Source organism: Haliotis asinina, unplaced genomic scaffold (assembly GCF_037392515.1).
Source record: "Haliotis asinina isolate JCU_RB_2024 unplaced genomic scaffold, JCU_Hal_asi_v2 scaffold_20, whole genome shotgun sequence".
NCBI classification, from domain to species: Eukaryota; Metazoa; Mollusca; class Gastropoda; order Lepetellida; family Haliotidae; genus Haliotis; species Haliotis asinina.
This window is the reverse complement of record NW_027133892.1, coordinates 905694-928010: the sequence shown is the minus strand read 5'-3', so window position 1 is coordinate 928010 and position 22317 is coordinate 905694. Positions and strand designations below refer to the sequence as shown.

Genomic DNA, 22317 nt, shown 5'->3' with positions numbered 1-22317 from the left:
CCCTTAGCACGGCAATCTAACTATCCAACCTTTAAAGGACTGCCAACCCACAGCATGGCATCCTTACCCTCAGACAGACCTTTAAAGGGGTGCCCCGCCTGCACCATGGCGCCCTAACTGTAGGACCTAAAAGGGGTGCTCCCCCAGAACATGGCACACTAACTCTCAGACCTTTAAAGGGGTAACCCAACCATAGCCTAGAACCCTAACGTGTTCCAGCCTGAGGAAGATAAACAATATTGATGATATGACTGAACCGTATGCAGATGACAAAGCTCCAACCTTGTATTGAGAAACACAGGAGAGAATGCAAGGAGTAGCCGACTGCCATGTAACGTCATGTTACGTTACGTCATGTCATGTCATGTCATGTCATGTAACGTCATGTCATGTCATGTCATGCCAACCAGTTTCAATTCAATTTCAAACCAATACTGACCTAGAAGCAATGCTTGGAATGGAGGAAGTCACTGCACGCCATCAGATTAGTTACCCATAGTATTTGAGAGTACTTCAGCCAAAATATTTAACCCATAATATTCAGGCTATGACAAAGACCCTGACTTAAACCTCCACCTGGACTGATGTAAAATAATTCCAAGACGGTTCTCCTTGGTCAGACAATGTTTGAGCAACAAGAACTCAGATGTCAGTGAACTCCATCTCATTCCTGCGATATGAGTTCAATACTCCCTACAGCTCAAGCAAGAGTCATGTTAACTCCATACTTCCCCATTCCCTACAGCTCAAGCAAGAGTCATGTTATCTCCATATTTCCCCCTTTCACCTGTCCCTTTCATCGCCACCAAATTGATGCAGGAACTGGATTATCTCCCTTCCAGTCAGAGAAAGCTTGACAGAGGTGTTTATTTAACCCAATAATACAGTCTTAGCTTGGAGACATAAATAATATGTAAGCTATAACAAAGAACCCTGACTTATAAACTAAATCTAAATGTTGCAAATGAATACAAGGCAATTTTGCTTGGTCAGTTTGTGGTTGAGCAACACTGACAGACCTGCTGAATTAATATTAATGTTCAGAGAGTCCACGAAAGACTTTCTTAGCTCAGTGACTAAATTTGGTTTTTTGACATCCCTCATCTTAAACAGCATCTGTATCTGACTGGCGTTTGGTACAATTACTACTCAAGGATCACACTTCTCATCTGAGGCACACTCAGAACACAGGTGGACAACCACTGGAAACGCTCCACTTGTTGCAGGGTTATTATCCTCACGACATGCCGACATACAGATACAGAAAATTCCTGAGTAAAGGATCCACTTTAATGTACTGACATAGGTGTTAAATATCTTGACTGAACTGAGTGACACTGTAGTGCTACCTCATCTACCAAAGGTAGCTCTCTCTACACCATACGACATCTTGTAAGATTTTCTTCAACAAACATATTAATAATCAGGAACAATTTAAATATTTCACAAAAATATTTGGTGTAATTTTTATAAAATGGCTTCCATACAGTGATCAAGTATGCTGTCCCTCAATTTCTGTCATTGCAGGCCACTGGGCATTGAAGTTTCACTATATTGAACCTGACAAAAAGCACACCAAGGGAGCTTACTCTTTCACCAAATGTTCTAAATTATCTCCCCCTTGTCTACTGATCACATACAACCCCTTTGCATAATGCACCACAATAAAGAAAACTGATCAACGACATTTGGCAGCTAAACGGTATGTCTATGGTGTGTTAATGAAACAATATCATGTCAAATTGGGAAAATCCTAAATAAAAAGGTGACCTCAAGATACAACATGGTCACTTCAAGGAAATATGTCATTTTGGGGTAAGGGAGTATCTGCAATCTCCGGGGAGGATATGTCACCTGGATTGACTCCCTGGATGCTGAGGTTTTTTCAGGCGCACACTTTCATTAGATTTGAAAAGTGACTGTTGTGCGAGAATTGGTCCTGGATCTGCATACAACTATGAAATTACACAGAAATGTAGAATATTAAATTTCCTGCCTGTTGATACAAAAATAACTGTAACTACCCCGGTAGTTTGAGATGCAGACAAAATTTTGTTATGTGACTAAAAACAGTCAATTTCTCGGTTTTTCATCGTGCAACAATAAATGCACTTAGCCTTAGCGATGAAAATACAGCCTGCCATCTGAACGACATAAGCATACATGAAATGGGTTTGTGCGCTCAAGATTAAAAATGACTCACAGTAATTGTCAAGTTCTTCTGTGATGTCAAATAACAACAGACAAGTTATACATGTATAAAGATAAGGGGCATAATTCTGCTGTTTAACATTAAGTCAACTTAACTCAGATCACATAGCGACACTCTTGCCATGCCTATTCTAAAAGGTACCGACTTGTTACAAGGAATGAATACACAGCTGGATGTTGGAAATTTTCAGAAATGCTATATAGTGTAATAACAGAAGTTTTCTTTGGTTACATATCAAATGAGCGCAATTTCTCAAGCACAACGTTTATCTTTACATACAGAATCGTTAGTTTCATTGTATTTACACGGTTGGTATTGGTGATAGAGACCATTTATAATTTGATTCTAAAATGTATGGGGAATTCTGGGATGCATTTGTCGCATCTAAATTTGACACGCTTACGGTTATCTTCTTGTTCTCACAACACTACAAACCATGCAGGTACTCAATTTCAATTTGTCCTACACACCCCAGCCCTACCAACAGCACCCACAACACTAACAACAACCCAGATTAATACAAACTGAAAATGTGGCCATGTCATTTTATTCAAAGAAGATATAGATATAATATCCTTGTATGTATTCCTGCTTATGAATTGATTTTATTTAATGCATCAATTTCAATTTTGTACAAAAGTACCAAAATAAAGAGAGTTAAACCATGCAACACCCCTTGCATCTTTTTTTTTGGTATTATCGACATGTATACCTGGGGCTTATCTGTCAGCTGGGAGGGAGGTAGGGGGAGAAGGGGGAGAGGGAGAAGACACACTTAATACCTGGGTTAATCTACATGTATACCTGGGGCAGATGACACCTGAAGGAATGTGCACTGCCACTGGAATGGGGAGGAGTATCTCCCATCTTGGGGGTACATGTATCACCTGAATGAATGTGCACTGTCTCTGGAATGGGGAGGGGTATCTCCCATCTTGGGGGTACATGTATCACCTGAATGTATGCACTGCCACTGGAATGGGGAGGAGTATCTCCCATCTTGGGGGTACATGTATCACCTGAATGAATGAATGTGCACTGTCACTGGAATGGGGAGGGGTATCTCCCATCTTGGGGGTACATGTATCCGCTGAATGAATGAATGTGCACTGTCACTGGAATGGGGAGGGGTATCTCCCATCTTGGGGGAACATGTATCACCTGAACGTATGCACTGTCTCTGGAATGTGGAGGGGTATCTCCCATCTTGGGGGTAGATGTATCACCTGAACGTATGCACTGCCACTTGAATGGGGATGAGGGTCCGTCATCTTGTGGGGTAGATGTATCACCTGAAAAATGTGCAGTGTCACTGGAAGGGGGATGAGGATACGTCATCTTCAAGGTAGATTTATCACCTGAAGGAAGAAGCAATGCCACTGGAAGGGGGATGAGGGTCTGTCATCTTCAGGGTAAATGTATCACCTGAATGAATGTGCACTGTCACTGGGGATGAGGGTGTGTCATCTTGGGGGTAGATGTATCACTTGAAGATGATCTCTCACCTTGAAGGCAGATTAATCACCCAAGTGAATCCGTACAGTCACCCGAAGGGGGATCTTGCACCTTGAAGGTAGGTATATCACCCGAGTGAATCTGTACTGTTACTGGAAGGGGGATCTCGCACCTTGAAGGTAGGTATATCACCTGAGTGAATCTGTACAGTCAACCGAAGGGGGATCTCTCACCTTGAAGGTAGGTATATCACCTGAGTGAATCTGTACAGTCACCTGAAGGGGGATCTCGCACCTTGAAGGTAGGTTTATCACCTGAGTGAATCTGTACTGTTACTGGAAGGGGGATCTCTCACCTTGAAGGTGGATATATCACCTGAGTGAATCTGTACAGTCACCCGCAGGGGGATCTCTCACCTTGAAGGTAGGTATATCACCAGAGTGAATCTGTACAGTCACCTGAAGGGGGATCTCTCACCTTGAGGGCAGATATATCACCTGAGTGAATATGTACTGTTACTGGAAGGGGGATCTCTCACCTTGAGGGTAGGTATATCACCTGAGTGAATCTGTATTGTTACTGGAAGGGGGAGGGGATCTGTCATCCTGTGGGGAGGGGATCTGTCATCCTGGAAGTAGAGTTGTCACCTGAGTGAATCTCAGTCTGGATATCTGTTCTTGTGTACTGGACCATTTGACGAGCATCACCTAAACCTGAAGCTATACAAACCACCCCGAAGACATCCTATTGACACCCAGCAGTACACACCTCTATCTTTGACATATCTGCTCTGTGGTACTGGACCCTTTCAAGAGCAACACCTAAACCTGAAGCTATACAAACCACCCTGAAGACACCCTGTACACACCCAGCAATACACACCTCTGTGACATACCTGTTCTTGTGTACTGGATCATTTCAGGAGCAACACCTAAACCTGAAGCTATACAAACCATAACCACAAAATACTACATCTCACCTATACCAGAGTGACACAACACCCTTAATACACCCTTAGAACCACATGCTCTGAGGATCCAATCCAAACTCTTTTGTTTGAACACTTGGACCTTTTGTTACCAATCTTATCAATCATTGTGAACTTATGCTTACAACAAGGCACTTTTCCTGATATCTTGGAGAAGGCAGTCATCCGACCACTCCTGAAGAAACCTACCCTAGATTCAGATAATCAGAAAAATTATCGGCCAGTTTCAAACCTTTCCTTCTTTTCCAAAATTATTGAAAAAGCTGCCAACATAAGACTAAAATCACATCTATCTGACAATAGTCTACTACATGACTTTCAGTCGGCCTACCGCGCACGTCATAGCACAGAGACAGCTCCGCTGCGAGTCGAGAATGAGTTTCAGTCTCAAGTAGACAGAGGATACATGTCAACTTTGATTCTTCTTGACCTGTCCCTGGTTTTCGATACTGTTAATCATAGGCAACTAATGAACACCACGGTTGATATGAAGATAGAGGGGACTGCTCTTTGGATATAAAGGCTTGGATGACCAGCAGGAAACTCAAACTTAACGACAAGACCGAGGCTATACTGATTGGGTCTAAGTGTCAACTTCAATCAGTGGATGAGGCTTATGCTATCATTGGACAAGCTGAAATCCATTTCTCGGACAAAGTTAAGAGTTTTGGTGTCTATCTAGACTCACATACCATGGAGAAGCAGGTAGACAGTCTCTGCAGGTCATGCTACTTTCACTTAATATGCACTGGCCAGATTCGGAATCTTCTCACCACTGAAGTCACAAAAACATTAATCCAATCCCTTGTTCTTTCACAACTAGACTATGCCAATAGCCTTCTCTTTGGAATTAATCAATCATTATTACAAAGGCTCCAGAAAGTACAGAACACTGCAGCACAGATGGTGTCAAGAGTGTCCTAATTTTTACCAATTACTCCAGGTCTTCAATCACTACACTGGCTTCCTATAGAAGCCAGACCGAAATTCAAAGTCTTGTGCCTGACCTACAAGTGCTACCATAGACTGGCTCCATCATACCTATCCTGTCTACTCAGTCACCACCAGTCCCAACGTTCGCTACGTTCAGATAACCTCCACCTTCTGTCCATTCCTCAGTACAACTTCACAAGCTCTGGTGATACGTCATTGTGTGTTCATGCCCCAACACTCTGCATTAACAGTGTAGCCAACACTCTGCATTAACAGTGTAGTTGTCCACGTGTCCATTTCCAACAAGTACCTTTGATCTGAAGCTATGCACAACCCCTTCAGAGACCATGTTAACTGACTATACACATGCCAGTGTGTATCCAGCCTCTAAACTGATCTATCTGACCATGTTTTCCCAAGCATACCTTAAATCTGAACATACACAACCCTCTTTGACCGTTAAATCTCTCCCTGACATGACACAGACCACTACACCAAAGGTGATTTGACAAAATGTCCTATTGTCTGACTATGAAATACTGTCAAATGCTTGTCTCTGTATCCAAATCTGGAGATCTATGTTCATAACATCAATCACTGCATCATCTAATGCACATTCCTGTGGTCACACATTGCTGTCATACAGCTTGAATATTGTTAAATCCAAACCTGGAGTCTATGTTCATGACAGCAATCACTGGATTATCTAGTGCAAATACCAGTAAACATATATTGCCGTCTTACAGCTTGAATATTGCTGAATGGACCCCAAATGTCATCTAATACACAGCACAGGCCTGGATTGAGGTACATCTAGCCAAGGCCTGCATAGAAAATACAGTTTACAATCTGAGCCACTTCCAGAGAATACCTACTAATCCGAAGCTCCAAGAACCAACCCCAAGATTCCTTAAATCTAACCTTCACTATGAAGAACCATCACACAATGCACAACCACACCATCATACAGAACAAAACGTTTAACATGTGACCAAACCAAGTAACACAACTTGGAGACAAGGTTACTGAATGAATGAATATATAACAAGCATCTACACAACTTATCAACAGAAGGACCAAACAAGTAGACAAAGCCAGATCCATTAAGAAATCAATGAGAATACTCAATACTGATAGTAAACTACATGAAAACCATGTTTTGTTTCCTTAATTGGAACTGGATGCAAAAAAACCCCACAAAAATCTTATACAAACCTGCACTTGTAACCTTGATCCTGTACTCAGAATGAATCTCCATCAGCTGCTGGAACTGAAAAAATTAATGTAAGTTTATATTGTTTTATTTGAAAATGTCTGCTTGGAATAAAATACAACAAACATTACTTACTTTTTCTTCTACACAGGCACAAAGTCAGACTTTGACAAAATTGAATTCGCTCACTGTTTAAGATCACTGCACTTCAAAGAAAAAGAAAAATGGTAAAATTAAGGGAAACACAGACTAACAACTAGTGTCTAATATGACTGAAAAAAATATAACACAATGAAATGGAGTCCTGAGATTTCCTTCATTTTCAGATGAAGCTAGGGGAATCTAGAGTGGCCACTTTTTCTAGACTTGCATGGACTTTCTTGGGTATATATCTTTGCTTCAGGGTCTGTATGACAGAGGGAAACACATCAAGGGCTCTGCTCAGCAATCATAATGACAAACTCAGTCTGCTGTTTGAACAGATGTCTTTCGTTTTTCAGTGTCATTTCTTTTGACTTTCATCAGCTTGTTAAGCGAACATAATTTCCTATTTCCCCTCTGCAAGAAACTTACTAAATTAAATTAAATCACCATGGAAACTGTAAACCCAAGAAGGTATGAATTAGTGAACTTACTTCGTTGAAAATATCAATGCATTTACTAAATGTCAGAATTGTTAAATCAAAGTTTCTACCTTGACTGTTTAATGTAACTTTCAGTTTAGTGTATGTGATAAAATATCAAGTATTTCATCTAAGCTGGACATTACCTTTGTATAATAACAAAAGATATCACAGAAAAGGAAAAGTGATGACCATTAATGATCGGTAATCACAAACAGGGAATTCTCTATAGTAAAGTTTATTCTGATTCTACAGCATTAACATTCATATTGTGATGACTTTTCTCATTGGTCAGTTTTTGTATAGCAGCCAATCCTGATATTCCAGCCTTTGGGTTACAAAGAACCAGCTTGCATGATATCAAACGCACATCTAGATTTAAACTTTGCAGCAGGGAAACTGAAAATACTGCCTATCGGCAATGATTATGTTGAAACTTCAGCTTTTTGTTTTGAAAAATATTCAGGTCAGAAAGCGAACTCGTTCTCTAGGAAGAGCAAATTCTGTTTTTCACTTGCCCGCAGCAAATTTTACTCGTCGATACCAGCAGATGAGTGGAATTTACAAGCCCTGTGGAACCATGGGTCTATCAAACATCATCCAGACATCATGTTCAATAATCATTACTACAAGATAAACTTTTCTGAAAGCACACCAGGCATCTAGAATATTTAAGTAAAGTGCAGGCTGTGCACTTAAAATCTCACACACCTACGAAGAAACTAACCCTAAATTGCATCTCTAAGTTAATTTTGACCAAATGTCACGAGATAAACCAACTTGAAGATGTACAATGTTTCTGTATATTTAGCAGTTTGGAATTCCTTCTAGTCTTGATCGCCGAAGACCCGGGTTTGATTCCCCAAATGGGCACAATGTGTGAAGCCCATTTTCCGGTGTCCTCCGCCGTGATGTTGCTGAAATATTGCTAAAAGTGGCGTAAAACTTAACGTAAAACTTAACTCACTCACTCTAGTCTTGATCAGACAACACAGTGACCGATATCATGAGCCTTGCAGGCAGGAATGACATGTTACCATTCTGTCAAAAAGCCCGACTAGCAGATTCCTAAAATATAGCTAAATGGAGTCCAGTTCTGACCCAGAATCACAGACACAGACTATTTTGAGGTGGATGTCTCACTCATCAGAACATTTACCTGAGCTACACTCAATCAACCTTCCATGACAGAATTAAGTAGTAATCTAAATAACACACCATTCAATCAAACATGGGGAAGTAGCAGCAATGGTCTACCAAATAATGGACATATCAAAGCCATAATGCAACTTACTTCTATGCTAAAAGAGAGATCTCCTAGCAACCTATTGTTGTTACACTAAATGGATTGTGAAGTGAGGAACCATGTCACTGAATCTCAGATGTGTGAATCAATGCTCATACTGTCGATCACTGGAATATCTGGTGCAGACCCTACTATTTATAGACTGCAATCACAGAGTATTGCTGAAGGCATTCTAAACAAACATATATGTTTGTTCTAATCTAGTAAAGGATAAAGTGGAAATCAGCTTATAATCTGAAGAATACCACATCTATTACATCATCTGTCTCAGTACTACTATCTTCATGGTCCTTGCTATCTGGTTCTGGTCATGTGAGTGGATCTGGTCATCTGGGTGGATTTGTCATCTGACTGGATTTTGATTTGGATGATTAGGGTCCTTTCGGTGGACAGCTGGTTGGATCTGTCATCTGTAATGATATCTCATCTGGGTGGACTTGGTGGATCAGCCATCTGGGTGGATCTTGGCAACATACTGTGAAGTGCTTTCATTTATTCCTTGGCACAAACAGCACATCTTAAAAGACATGATGTCATGGCTCACTGCTTTTACTACCATCTCTGCCATGCCTGTGGCTTTGACCCCGAGGTCCATCCATGGTACAACCCTGAACATATCCAGGGTGTCCTGGAAAATGATACTTTCAAACTTCTCTGGAATAGGGAGTCTGTACATCCACAGCATACATCAAGCGGTGTACAGGATGTACAGGCTTCAAGTACAACATGTACTGTCATTAGAAGATCTACAGGCCTGTGCTACTGAATTCGTCAGAACTGGAAGTAGAATTCGTCGGAACCAGAAGTAGAATTCGTCAGAACCAGAAGTTGAATTTTTAAATACCGGAAGTAGAATGTCTGAACCGGAAGTAGACTTTGTCAGAATTGGATGTAAAATTCGTCAATACTGGAAGTAGATTTCGTTGATACCAGAAGTAGAATTTGTCAGAACCAGAAGTACAATTCGTCATTATCGGAAGGAGAATGTCTGAACTGGAAGTTGAATTCATCAAAACTGGAAGTAGAATTTGTCAGAACTGACAGTAGAATTTGGCAGCACAGGAAATAGCAATTGTTAGGACTGGAAGTAGAACTTCTCAGAGCCGGAAGTAGACTTTGTCCAGTACAGGCTGTACAGAGTGATACTGCCAGAGGTGCAGTCTGTCAGTACTGGATATACTGCAGGATGTCAGTACTGGACATACTGCAGGCTGTCAGTATTGGATATACTGATGGCTGTCAGTACTGGATACACTAGCTGTTAGTACTTGATATACAGCAGGCTGTCAGTACAGGACATACTGCAGGCTGTAAGTACTGGATATACTGCAGGCTGTCAGTATTGGATATACTGATGGCTGTCGGTACCAGATATACTGCAGGCTGTCAGTATTGGATATACTGATGGCTGTCAGTACTGAATATACTGCAGGTGTCAGTACTGGATACACTAGCTGTTAGTACTTGATGTACTGCAGGCTGTCAGTACAGGACATACTGCAGGCTGTAAGTACTGGATATACTGCAGGCTGTAAGTACCAGATATACTGCAGGCTGTCAGTATTGGATATACTGATGGCTGTCAGTACTGAATGTACTGCAGGTGTCAGTACTGGATACACTAGCTGTTAGTACTTGATATACTGCAGGCTGTCAGTACTGGATATATTGCAGGCTGTCAGTACTGGATATACTAGCTGTTAGTACTCGATACACTGCAGGTTGTCAGTACAGGATATACTGCAGGGTGTAAGTACCAGATATCATGCAGACTGTCAGTATTATATATACTGGTTGTTAGTACTTGATATACTGCAGGCTGTCAGTACTGGATATATTGCAGGCTGTCAGTACTGGATATACTAGCTGTTAGTACTCGATACACTGCAGGTTGTCAGTACAGGATATACTGCAGGGTGTAAGTACCAGATATCATGCAGACTGTCAGTATTATATATACTGGTTGTTAGTACTTGATATACTGCAGGCTGTCAGTACTGGATATATTGCAGGCTGTCAGTACTGGATATACTAGCTGTTAGTACTCGATACACTGCAGGTTGTCAGTACAGGATATACTGCAGGGTGTAAGTACCAGATATCATGCAGACTGTCAGTATTATATATACTGGCTGTTAGTACAGGATATACTGCAGGCTGTCAGTACAGGATATACTGCAAGCTGTCAGTACAGGATATACTGCAGGCTGTCAATACAGGATATACTGGCTGTTAGTACAGGATACACTGCAGGCTGTACAACTTTTCAGTACCAGATGAACAGGCTATAAGGAAGGGAATTACACAAAATCAGTACTAGATGTACAGGCTGTAAGTGTCGGATGTACAAACTGTAAGCACCAGATGTACAGGGTGAAAGTAACAGATTTACAGGTTTTCAGCCTTAAATGCTATTATCTAATCAGAAATCGAAATCGGTTGCTTATTTTCAAACTACTTGTTTAATGAAAGTCACCAAGAAACAAACAAAAGAACCTCATTAATTCAAATCATGACCAGATTCAGGAAATTATCAAAGTTACTCATCTCATTCACACATGACAGGACACATCTCAGACACTCTCAGTGTAAACAAAGAACTCAAGATTAAAATCATGTTATGAGAGCAATCATTTTCTTTAAATAGAATACTCCAAGACTGTTTTAAGAGCCTCAGTTTCACATTGTTTATCACTCAGCTGGTGATAACCCTGAGTGAGTGAGTGAGAGTGAGTTTTTTCCAGCATATAACACTGTGACAATTTCAGTCTTGCTGTCATTTCAGACTGAAAAGCATCTGAGTTGCACTTGGATTTTGTTCTGGAAGCTTGCACACAACTAATGTCCTCTGGCCAAGATGGGGTTTGTACAAAAAATGGCCTCCTCTTTCCACTATTCCATTCTTTGAATCAGCTGGATCAAACTGAGTGAGTTCTAGGCCCTCACAACTAACAAGGCTTGGATCAGATAACTTGTCGACAGTCACACTGCTGTGAACATCAGACTTTATTCTTTTCTGTTCAGAAAAAGACCATTCACATTCTGTTGAACTAATAGGCAACACAAGCATGATTTTCACAAGGTGTAGGATGTTCCTAAAGTCGGTTTTGCACAGATCCTTGGTGAAGAGGATATGGTATAAGTGAGAATATGACATGAGAAGAATTTGAAATCTTGACTTCTTTTCCTGCACACAAATATCCACTGCGTGATCAATGCATCTGCCAAGTTCAGCCTTGCTTTTGGCTGGATCACCAGTAATTGCAATTCCGTACGTCAGAGTTTGGTTCTTAGTCCTCTGTCTTCAGTTCATCAATAAACAGCTGCTTTTTCATGTTATCATATTGCTGCAACGTACCCATTGAGACTGCTGTAGGCAGAAGAGATCGTACTTGTGCAACTTCAAACTCGTAAGGGCAATCTCTCTGAATATGTCTGCCATAAAAGAGCAGAAGGCAATAAACTTCAGAGAGTGCATCTGCTTGAGGACTTTTTCACCACATAGCTTAATATCCACGATCTTACATGTTCCAACAAGTTAATCCATATGTGTAGACACAGCTCCAAGTGTCCGAAATCAGTCACCAAACTTCCATCCTTTCTACCCTGTAGGAAAAGTCTCAAGGACTCGTCAATGTGTGGGACACACCATTGTGCCTATGACAGGTGTGGATGAATAAAGCCTAACTGCCAACTCATCTCCAATCTGTTTCAGCTTGCTTTTACTTTTGGGACATAAATGATGTTTTCCAAATCCAATGTCAGCAGTCTCTTACATCAATCACCATTTGGCATTTCTTTTATAATTTCAAAAGAGCAAGTTCAAGTGTGCCATACAATGAAAGTTAATGATATGTGGTATAACTTGACTCAGCTGTGAAGCTACAATATTTCCACAACCAAGGTAAACTGAGGCACCATCTACACAGACACCTATAAAAACTATAAAGTTACCTTGACAGCCATTTGAAAGTGCTCCTTTAAGAGCACGTAAAAACCCCATCAGCATGAGACTGTTCTTCCGGCTCAAAAAGTCTGTTTTTCGGCTCACCTTTTTCAACAACCATAGCATAAATCTCTTAAGTACAATTCGTCATTATCAGAAGTAGAATATGCAGAAAACGGCAGTACAATCTCTTAGCACCGAAAATAAAATCTGTCAGCTTTGTCAGCACCAGAAGGATTATTTTGTCCACATCAGAAGTAGAATTTGCTTGGACCAGAAGTAGAATTTGTCAGTACCTGAAGTATTATTTTGGTTGCACCAGAAGTCAAATATTGTCAGCACCACAAGTACAATTTGTCAGTACCAGAACTGAAATTTCGTTAACACCAGAAGTACAATTTATCTGCATTGGACGTACAATCTTGTCAGCAACAGAAATACAAATTTGTCAGCACTGGAAGTGCCGGTTGTACGTACCAAAAGTACAGGTGGTACGTACCGGAAGTACAGGTGGTACGTACCAAAAGTACAGGTGGTGTGATTCTTTTCATAGATGAAAAGCTGAAAAGTGATGTAAATGTTGGAGTGAATGAATGAGTGAGTGGGTTAGTTTAAGCTGCATCAGCATATAGCGGTTATTAGTGGGATACAAGCTTGGTTGTTAGTGTAATACTTGTCTGTTACCCTCGCTTCAGGTGGCTGACAAGTGAAAATAGAATGAAACTTAGCTATCAGCTGAAATTTGAAATCTCTGAATTGTACAAACTGACATCATATTTCTTTTATTTAAAGCGACACTGATACAGAGCAATTTCTGATGTTTTTTTTCGATTGAGTACCTGGATGATATCGAAGAATTCTAGGCTGGGTTTCGATTACTGCAGAGTAGGAGAGATGCAGAAAACAGGACTGGAAGGTCAAATATTTCACCAGTCATGCAAAATTTACCTGTCTTGGATGGGTGGGACTGTTTATCTTTAATTTACAGGTACCTGGATGATATTCAAGCATTCACAGCTGGGTTTCGATTTCTGCAGTGCCTCCTCTTCATAACGCATTAAAATTTTCATCTTCAATATCATGATAAACACATCTGCCAGTGGTAAATAATTATAGAATTGAAAGAAACCGTAGTCAATGTATGTCTTTATATTTTTGTTTTAAAATCCTAGCATAATTAATATACTAATATATTTTATGTGCTTTGGAACCTCATACGTTCGAAAGAATTTTGATTAATTTTAAAACAACTATAATTTCTACAGGGGTGGCTGGTTTCCAACACTGACAACTGTACTCTACCTCCCTTTAAGACTTCCCAGTACAGTCGCAGGTACTGTACACTGTCAGTCGTAATGGCAGGTAGAGCTGAGTAGTCAGTGATGGACACCAGCCTGCCCGGTTCTGTACCTTGTCAGTGCTAAAGGGAGGTACAGTACAGTGGTCAGTGCTGGACACCAGCCTCCCCAGTTCTGTACCTTGTCAGTGCTAAAGGGAGGTAGAGTACAATGGTCAGTGATGGACACCAGTTTCCCCAGTTCTGTACCTTGTCAGTGCTAAAGGGAGGTACAGTACAGTGGTCAGTGCTGGACACCAGCCTCCCCAGTTCTGTACCTTGTCAGTGCTAAAGGGAGGTAGAGTACAATGGTCAGTGATGGACACCAGTTTCCCCAGTTCTGTACCTTGTCAGTGCTAAAGGGAGGTACAGTACAGTGGTCAGTGCTGGACACCAGTTTCCCCAGTTCTGTACCTTGTCAGTGCTAAAGGGAGGTACAGTACAGTGGTCAGTGCTGGACACCAGCCTCCCCAGTTCTGTACCTTGTCAGTGCTAAAGGGAGGTACAGTACAGTGGTCAGTGATGGACACCAGTTTCCCCAGTTCTGTACCTTGTCAGTGCTAAAGAGAGGTACAGTACAGTGGTCAGTGCTGGACACCAGCCTCCCCAGTTCTGTACCTTGTCAGTGCTAAAGGGAGGTAGAGTACAATGGTCAGTGATGGACACCAGCCTCCCCAGTTCTGTACCTTCCTCTCAGATTGAGTACAGTACCGGGGAGGCTGGTGTTGATCACTAACTAGTCAGCTCTACCTGCCATTAAGACTGACAGTGTACAGTATAGGGGTGGTTGTTGCCCAACATTGACCAGTGTATCCTACCTGCCTTTTAAGATGGACAGTGTACAGTAGAGAAGTCACTGGTGTCCAACACTGACCACTGTAGCCTACATCCCTTTAGCACTGACAGTCTACAGTACAGGGGTGGCCGATGTCCAACACTGACCAGTGTACCCTACCTCCCTTTAAGAGTGACAGTTTACAGTATATATGTGGCTGGTGTCCAACACTGACCAGTGTACCCTACCTCCCTTTAAGACGGACAGTGTACAGTACAGGGGTGGTTGGTGTACAAAACTGACTACTGTACTCTACCTTCTTCTAAGACTGACAGTGTACAGTACAGGGGTGTTTGGTGTACATAACAGACCACTGTACTCTACCTCCCTATAAGGCTGACAGTGTACAGTATAGGGGTGTTTGGTGTACAAAACTGACCACTGTACTCTATCTCCTTCTAAGACTCACAGTGTACAATCCAGGGGTGACCTGTGTCCCATTCTCAATAGTGTCTCCCATATCCCTTTAAGACAGGGAGTGTACAGTACAGAAAGGGGTGGCTGGTTTCCAACAGTGACCCATATAGTGGTCACTGGTACACGTAAGTCATAATACTGACAAGGTATAGCAGGTGTTGATGACATTTTCAGTAAATGGAATATTGGACATGCCAACCCTATTTCAGGCCATGTCAAATTAGTATTTTGGCCAAATGTCACTGCACAGCATAAAACCGAGTGACACATTTCAATGTGATGACAACATATTATATTCTCTTTTAAAATCACTAGTGAATAACATTCTTGTCACAGTGCCATTATCTAACTGACTTCTGTCGCATCAAGCAACAGAAGGGAGACACCAACATCTGCTATACATCAAAAGAAGACATTGAGCATACGCTAGTCCTGCTGCTACTGACAGGATACTGTTGTATGATTAAAGGGGAACCTCCCTTATCCAGAAACCTGTTATTCCTGATACCTTCATACTTACGCTGCCAGCATGGCTACTGACAGTATACTCTTGCACATTTTACTTCACATGTGTAACATGGAACCTCCCTTATCCAGAAACCTGTTATTGCTGCTGCCTTCATATTTACATTGCCAGCATGGCCACTGACATGAACTGTTGCACATTTTACTTCACATGTGTAACATGGAACCTCCCTTATCCAGAAGCCTGCTGACAGAGGTCAGGGTGGTGGGGTTCAACAGCAGATACAGTGGGAGGTTTTATTTTTACACAGCTTTCAGCAATATCCCAGGAATATCAAGGCAGGAACTCCTGACATGAACTTTAGACACTGTCCCCTTCTATGGAATCAAACCCAGGTGTAGCAGAATAGAATAACCCCTACCAGATTATACTCTGAGGTAAACTATAGGCTAGCTCAGTTTATACCCTGGGGTATATTCTGGACCAGGCCAAAGTATACTCCTCCAGCCCAGACTATACCCCTTAAGCAAAAATGCTCGAATGAATTTGTCTGCTGCATTAGACCTGATCCTTTCAAAGAACATTTATTTCAGAACTTGACAGCACCTTGACAACATCTAGAACCAAAGGCAATGGCATCTCTTACTTCCGCTTCATCTGTGAAGACCTGATGGCATCCGAGACCAAGTTGTTCAGCATGTGAACAGTAACATTCATGACGAACTAAAACATTTCCTTGACCAAACTGTCAATGACTACGTCACTAATTCAGGAATTCCAAGAGATGGAGTGTGGGCTACAAATGCAGAAGTAATGTCAACAGAAAGTCTGTGACATTTACATTTACAGTTCCATTGATCGGTTAATGCATTGGCTGCCAGCCAAAAACCCTGCCAGCTTCAGCTTCAAAACCCAGACATATTATTATTAGCAGCCCATTTAACATTGTAAATAGTGTTCAATTGTGTGAAAAGTACAAGAAAATCATAGCAGCATTCTTAATTACTTATTTTCTGTAGGCGTATTATCTGGGCTGGGGATAAACTATGCCCCATTCCAGAATACATCCCAGGTATACTTGGCTCCTAACTCCACAAATAATGTGGAAGGGGTGTACATCCAATAGCAAGGCACAAACATCTCAGGACATTAAAGGGGTGTTCCACCCATAGTATGGCACCCTATCCCTCAGACCTTTAAAGGGGTGTTACACCAATAACCTGGCACACTAACATTCTGATCTTTAAAGGGGTGTTCCAACCATAGCATAACACCCTAAACCTTAGACCTTTAAAGGGGTGTTCCATCAATAGCATGGCACCCTAACACTCAGACCTTTAAAGGGGTGTTCCATGCATAGCATGGCACACTAACATTCAGACCTTTAAAGGGGTGTTCCATCCATAGCATGGCACCCTAACACTCAGACCTTCAAAGGGGTGTTCCATCCATAGCATGGCACTCTAAGCCTACAATCCTGAAGGAAGTGATTCAGATTTGTTCCCGTAGTATTTGAGTGGAGTATTTATATTTAATCCAGGACAATCCAGGTCAGTTGGTGTTTGAGCCACATTGCTGAGAATAATACTAATCTTCAGAGAATCCATGCTGTCTCTTAGCATAGTCACTATATTTCATTTCAAACAATAGCATTTAGTCTCCTGAAATATGAAATTTCTGGGCTTATTTAACCAGATAATACTAATAATTCAATCACCTATTTACTAAATTTTTTTTCAAATGCTCTAAATTTATAAACATATTCGTATTTTAAAAAATCAGATTATTTTACAGACAAATCAGAGAGTACATTTTGAATTTGAAAATCAGAGTAACTCCTCCAAAATGAGAATGGTTGTCATCTCTGTACATCTCTGCGACACACTCACAACAAAGCCGAACAACCGCTGGAGCACTCAACCTTTTGGGGTCATCACCTTAGACACGCTCAGAACACAGCTGAACCACCACACAACACTCAAACTGTTAGGGATCAAGTAATTTCCTGTGAAAAGGGCCCTTTTGCCAACAGTCCTTTGAAGTATTTACAAAGAAACATCTTGACTGACCTGAGTGGCATTGTAGTGTTACCTTGTCCACAAAGGTAGTTGCTCTCTGCATCGAAGAAGACAAACATTCACAGTCATACAAACATATTTACAATCACGAAATTTTTAATTATTACAGCAAATAATTCATGTCTTTTTTTTACGTATTTGTTTCCCTGCAATAATTATATATGCTGTCACTCAGTTATCCAGGCCTAAGGCCCAGTCTTAGGCACAGATGATTCACAGTGCTGTATCAGATATAACCATCCCAAAGGAGCCTACTCTCCCACCAAATGTTAAATTACGTCCCCCTTGTCTACTGCTCAGATACAAATAAATGCCCTGTTGAATTTTCCAAAAAATATAAAGGAAACTGATCAAAAACATTTGGCTGCTAAACGGTAGTCTATAATGTGTTAATGAAAACCATATAATGACAAACTGGGAAATTCTTTTCCAGAAGAAATCCTCCACGGGGGACACACAAGCATTAAAATGTCCTGTTTAAATCCTCTGACACCTCTGAACCTATATGTTTCAATAAAAAGCAATAAAATATTTGCAAAACAAACAAGCATCAGCAGAAGATGACATATCCCTTCGGACCAACATATCTGAAAGGGCAAATGATATGACAGTTACTTCATGTGTTTTTAGACTATGTTTGAATCATTTCCATGGAAGTCATGAAAAATATAAAAAGCCATATCTCTGTAAACAGTAAAAGGCACCATTTCAAGATCTGCCTCACATATCTGCTAAGATCTGTTGAAAGATATTAAATGGTTTTCGAGTTCCCACAGGAACCGGGACATATGTAAGTGCCCAAACTCTGTAACCACTTTGAGGTCTACCTCACATATTTTGCAGAATGAACATGAAGCCCATCCCTCCCTTTCCACACTACGTACGAATCAGTTTCCATGTAAACCAAGAAAAATGACGAAAATCTGTAAACAGCATGAGGCACAACTTCATTGCTGTGGTGGATAACACGATCACAGGAAATCTCAACAGTGATTGAACCTTACATAAAATAACTAATTTCCGCCAAAAAGTATGCTCACAACTTGAATATACCATGAGACCCTGGATATCCATAGACATCCGTTTAAGCGTATATCATCCAGACAACTTGATTTTTTTCATTTTTCATACACCTCATCCAGACAACTTGATTTTTTTCATTTTTCATACACCTCATCCAGACAACTTGATTTTTTTCATTTTTCATACACCTCATGGAAAATTCAAAATGTTCATGATCTTTACTACTTGAATATACACATGTGTATCAGGACTGGGTTAAATGTCTTAAGACCTTCCTGCACATGGTGCAACCTCAGGTAATAAATATACTTGTGGCACCAGACAAGAACAGGTTGGACCTGATTACTTAGAACATCATCGTAAAAAATATATCTGACAAGATAACTTCAGTCTACTTCACCAAATTTCATGCCATGAACTACAATACTCAGTTAATGTCTGTGTGGTCATCAGAGTCACTAATCAAGCCAAATGCCTGATCATTCTGTATGTCAAATGAAATCTGTTGTTTGGAGAGCAAACTATTAACATGTATTTATTTTGGCTATTCCCGCAAATACAGAAATGAAACTTCTGACAGATGACACACTCGAGGGACTTTGTGAAGGGACAGCACATGTACAGCGGCTGGGACAGGAGTGGGAGGTTTCAATGTTATCTCGCTTTTAGCAGTATCCCAGCAATATCATGGCAGGAACACTAGACATGAACTTCACATTGTATCCATGTAGGGAGTTAAACCCAGGTCTTCTTCAATATTGAAAGGGATGTCAACCCCCACCAACAACATGGCTCCTAATATCAGAGGCATGGAATTATGATCTTGTTATAATAATAGCGAATCATGGCCGAGGAATTATTATTGTGGTTATAATATTTAGACCTAGGGATAATATTATTAATAACAAGTTAGCAAGGTGTTCTAATTGTATATTTAGAATGGGAAATAATAAATAAAGGCCTGTGAGGTAGAAAACATATACAATGTAAGAGAGGTAGGTAATCGGCTGCGGAGGAAATAAGCATGAAAGTAGGTCGTCAGAACTTAGTGGGGGCAAGCCGAGATGATTGATAGAGTAGGTAAAGGGAAAGTAACGGTACTGTCAAGATGAAGCCACTTGTCCGGGGACCTTGGCAGCAGTTCGCAGTATTCCACGAGACATATATGGTTAGGAGGTAGAAACGTTGAGTTTCTTGGAATCCACCTCATAGCTTTACAAATATGGTATTGGGGGTACGGAATAAGGATGGGGGAGTGAAAATGTATGCAGGGTTAGGGGTTGTTGACCAGTGGGCAACAAGAAGAGGGTGTTGGCTGTGACGTAGGGACCCAAGGGCCCTCCACTACTGACATTGTACCTCTTGCACATCCCCTATCGTCAGGACCGAAGCACAGGGGTATGCCGTAGTTCGGGTAAGGACCCGCCTATCCCAGGTGTGGGATTCTGTCAGGTAAAGGTCATCTACCCAGCAGCTAACTGAGTTAATACCATACCTTGGAGACTAACTCCACACAGAATGTGAAAAGCATGTCACTCCAATAGCAAGGCACACTAACCCTATTGCATCAAGGGGGTGCCCCACCCGTACCATGGTGCACTAACCCTAAGACACTGAAAGGTGTCCCACACATACCATCAGACCCTAACCCTAAGACTAAAAGGGGCCCTCCACTCATACCATGACACCCTAAGACTCTGTAAGGGGTGCCCTACACATACCATCAGACCCTAACCCTAAGACTCTATAAGGGTGTCCCACCCATACCATGACGCCCTAACCCTAAGACTCTGAAAGGGGTGTTCTTTCCATAGCATGGCACCCTAACCTTCAGACCTTTCAAAGGGTGTTCCATCCATAGCATACTACCCTAACCCTGACACCTGAAAGGGGTATGCCACCCACAGCATGCAACCCTAGACCCCAGATGTTCAAAGAGGTGTTACACCCATAGCATGCTACCCTATCCTTCAGACCTTTCAAAGGGTGTTCCATCCATAGCATACTACCCTAACCCTGACACCTGAAAGGGGTATGCCATCCACAGCATGCAACCCTAACCCCCAGATGTTTAAAGAGGTGTTACACCCATAGCATGCTACCTTAACACCTTCAAGGGGTATCCCACCGATAGCATGCCACACTAACCCCCAGATGTTTAAAGGGGTGTTCCACTAAAAGCATGCTACACTAACCCTTACACCTTTAAAGGGGTGTTCCACCCATAGCATACTACCCTAACCCTGACACTCTTAAAGGGGTATCCCACCCAAAGCATGCTACCCTAACACCTGAAAGGGGTATCCCACCCATAGCATACTACCCTGATCCTTACACCTTTAAAGGGGTGTTCCACCCATAGCATGCTACCCTAACCCTTACACCTTTAAAGGGGTATCCCACCCATAGCATGCTACCCTAACCCTGTGTTCCAAACTGAGCAAGATCAACAATACTATTGATGAATGACTGGAGCCCATAAAAATGGGAGGCTACACAAGGGTACGCAAGTAGTCATGCCAACAAGTGTATCAACTAACATAACTAATATAGACAGAAGTGCTTGACGTTAAGGAAGTGACAGTGAGACTTCAGATTTGTTCCTGCAGTATTTGAGTCAGAGGATTGGAATCAAAACATTTAACCTTTCTTATTGACTTACACCCTGAAACTGGAACGCAGAAATTCATCCAGGACAATTCTGTTTGGTCAGCTGGTGTTTGTGGTCAGCCACATTGACAAAAGGGCTGCAAGAATATTAATGTCAGAATGTACATGTAAGACTCTCTTAGCTCTGTCACAAAATTTGGTTTCAAACCATGGCACTACAGATCTCAAACAACATCTTTACCTTACTGGCTGTCAGTACAATTATTTCCCTACGATAAAACCTCTCGTGTCTGTGACATCCTCAGTGAGTGAGTGAGTTGAGCTTTATGCCACATTCAACAATATTCCAGCTATATGGAAACAGTCTGTAAATAATTCAGTCTAGACCAGTCAACCCAGTGATCAACAGCACGAGCATCAATCTGCGCAATTGGGAACTGATGACATGTGGCATCCAGTGAGCCTGACCACCCGATCCTGTCAGTTAGAACACAGATGGACAACCACTGAAACACCCAACCTGTGTCTGGTCATTGTCCTCACAGACAGATCACGCAAATTCCTGTGCAAAAGAACATCTTACCAAAACTCCTTTGAAGTACTTACAAAGAAAAACCGTCACTGATCTGAGTCACACTGAGATCTCTGCACCATATGGCATCTTGGAAGACTTGGCTTCAACAAACATATTCATAATCATACAAACATATTCATTACAATGAACTATTTAATTATTACTGAAAATATTTTATGTATCTTCTTTAAAATAATGGTTTCCCTGCAATGATGATATATGCTGTCAGTCAGGTTCCCTGATCTTGTATTCAGCTGGGCACAAACAATTCACAATGCTGTAACAGACAAAAGGGAGCATAC

At 41.3% G+C, this 22317-nt stretch overlaps 1 long non-coding RNA gene across 1 annotated transcript in view; it reads right to left on the bottom strand.

The window, feature by feature from the left end:
- The window catches only part of LOC137269957 (uncharacterized), a 28364-nt gene extending 6268 nt beyond the window's left edge, over window positions 1–22096 (bottom strand). The window contains exons 1-2 of the long non-coding RNA XR_010955080.1: window positions 22048–22096; window positions 6804–6858 (exon numbers count right to left, since the gene is read on the bottom strand). This is a non-coding gene — a long non-coding RNA (uncharacterized lncRNA). The remainder of the gene's footprint in view (window positions 1–6803; window positions 6859–22047) is intronic.
- Window positions 22097–22317: the final 221 nt, after the last annotated feature.